The 2,535-nt window shown below is 41.2% G+C and overlaps 1 pseudogene; it reads left to right on the top strand.

The window, feature by feature from the left end:
• Nucleotides 1-350: 350 nt before the first annotated feature.
• Nucleotides 351-2,314, top strand: LOC149563372 (aluminum-activated malate transporter 14-like; annotated as a pseudogene).
• The last annotated feature ends 221 nt before the right edge of the window (nucleotides 2,315-2,535 follow it).

Genomic DNA, 2,535 nt, shown 5'->3' with positions numbered 1-2,535 from the left:
AGATCTGCTTCCTTACTACAATTGAGCTCATTTATAAGGTGCTCCAAGATTTTAGCCAGGGTGTTCTTCTTTGGAGTTTCTGAGCGCTTGTGTAACTATGCAGACCAAGATTAAATTACATTATAAATCAGGTTGGCTGGATATCCTCTACTTGAAATTTAAGCTCTTGTATCTAAAATTTGATTGAATCGATTTTGTTTACCATGGCGTCTCTTGGCAGCGGCGAATGCAGAACTAACATCAGTACGTCTAATGAAGAAATTAGCTACAATGAGTCTTGAAACGGGGGATTTCTAAGAAAAATTTGGTTAAATATAAGCAATGTTTTGATGGATTTGTGTAGAAACATAATGGATATTGGAAGAGAGGATCCCAGAAGGATTACGCATGCTATAAAAGTTTGGTTGGCATTGCCATCGGTTTCGCTGTTATTTCTGTGGGATCGACTATTCTGCAGGGTGGGATTTGGTAACCATGCAATTTGGGCAGTCATGACTGTCGTTGTCGTTCTCGAATTCTCTGCGGGTATGAGTTAGTTTAATTTAATTGTTTCTAACGCAACCATCTTTTTCACCCTAATCGACTAACATTTAGAATGGATGTTGTTGCTGCTTGAGCAGGGGCTACCATGAAGAAAGGCCTCAACAGAGGAATTGGAACCATGGTGGCTGCATTTCTTGCCTTCCTCGTTTGCCACGTGTCAGAGAAGGTAGTGCGAGGAAAGGCGTTTGTGCTCTCTTCATCATGGGCGTGTTTTTGTGCTCTCTTGGAGTCACCTTGTTGCATTCACCAAATCTCAATTAGTACTCCACTACACTCATTTTGCAGGAGCGGCTACCACGTATGCCCGTTTCTTTCCTGCCCTCAAGAATAAATTTGACTGTGTAGTGCTTATATTCCTGCTCACAGTCAGCATGATAACGGTCTCTGGATATCGAGTGGAGAATATATCACGCATGGCATACGAACGCTTCCGCCACCATACTCATCGGATGTGGAGTGTGTTTGGTTGTAAGTCTGCTCATCTTCCCCGCCTGGGCTGGCGAGGATCTTCACAATTCCACTGTCAGGAAGTTACAAGGCTTGGGGAAATCTCTGCAGGGTAAGAAAACCGAACGAAAACAATTAAGGTTAAAAATCCTTGTTTTGATTGTGATGAAAACGTAACGTTTTCTTCAGTGTAAAATGTGTGTTTTTCGCAATGGGCTGTTACAGATGAACTACTAGTACGCTTTGATTGGTGTGGCTTGTTATCAGCTCGGTAGATTAACTTGTTAAAATATTCGACTAATGTAATGGGCATGATATATTTGATGCCAGGATGCGTGGATGAATATTTCAGCGGATGTCGTACTGATAAGAAGGGTGAAGATGAGTCAGAAGATATCATACACAGAGGATACAAGTCTGTGCTAGACTCAAAGGCTACCGACGATTCTTTGGTAAATCGAAAAAATATATAGTTATTAGAAGAAACTAATTAAGTGGTAGCCATGACAACTTTTGACATTAAAGAATGTTAAATGGATCTTCTGAAAGCAGTGATTGTACATGTTAATTGCAGGAGGCATTTGCTAGGTGGGAGCCAAGGCATGGTCTATTTCGATGCCCGCATCCATGGAAGCAGTATGTGAAAATTGGAGTGAAGCTTCGTTATCTCGCTTATCCTATTGTGGCCTTGCACGGATGCCTTCGATCTGAAATCGAGGTATATTCGTATGCATTTCCTCATTTGGTATCATTACCTTAAATTTACAAATTATCTTCAATGCATGCACTATAGCTGATGAATTTTTGTTTTGCATACATTTCAGGCCCCTCATTCCCTTCGTTCACCATTGAAGAAGCCATGCACCAACATCGCCCACAAAGCAGCCAAATTACTGGCAGAGCTGTCAAGCTGCATTGAACAAATGAGAATATACGACTTCGAGCCAATATTGGAAGAAGTTCAACATGCACTGGAGGATCTTCAGGTTTCCTTGAATTCTCAACCAAATCTCTTACTGCATTCAACAACAAGAAGGCCGAGTCAGAAAATCGTACTTGAGAATGAAAATAGAGAAGAGGAGGTAAGGTGGACGATGAGAAGAAGATCATGGCATGGAGAAAGTAGTGACGAGAAGAGGTTAATGCTGTGACACTGCGTTGAATTTGGAGAAGCACTTCCATTGGCTACGTTTGCGTGGTTGTTGGCGGAGATCGTAGCGAGGCTCTAGCACGTGGTACACCCCATGGAAGAGCTCGCAGCAATGGCAAAATTCAAGCCTCACAATCCTTCGACGTCAGATCAGGAGGCTTTAATCATAACTAGTTCTGCTTCTCCCCGTAGTTATATCGAGAGACCCAGTATTGCAAGAACGCCGAAAAGATGTGTACATATCAACAATGTCGATTGATTTTTCCCTTCAATTGACACTCTAATACAGGAGTCAATTTTTAACATTATACACTAAGGGAAAAATTAAGCTTGCCAAAAACAAAGTCAAATGCTATGGTTGCATTATTAAATTTTATGTATTAATAATTTACACT

Source organism: Cupressus sempervirens, chromosome 4 (assembly GCF_028749045.1).
Source record: "Cupressus sempervirens isolate cs-2001-9-10 chromosome 4, ASM2874904v1, whole genome shotgun sequence".
Taxonomy (NCBI): Eukaryota; Viridiplantae; Streptophyta; class Pinopsida; order Cupressales; family Cupressaceae; genus Cupressus; species Cupressus sempervirens.
The sequence above is the reverse complement of the archived record's forward strand: the minus strand, read 5'-3'. Positions and strand labels throughout refer to the sequence as shown.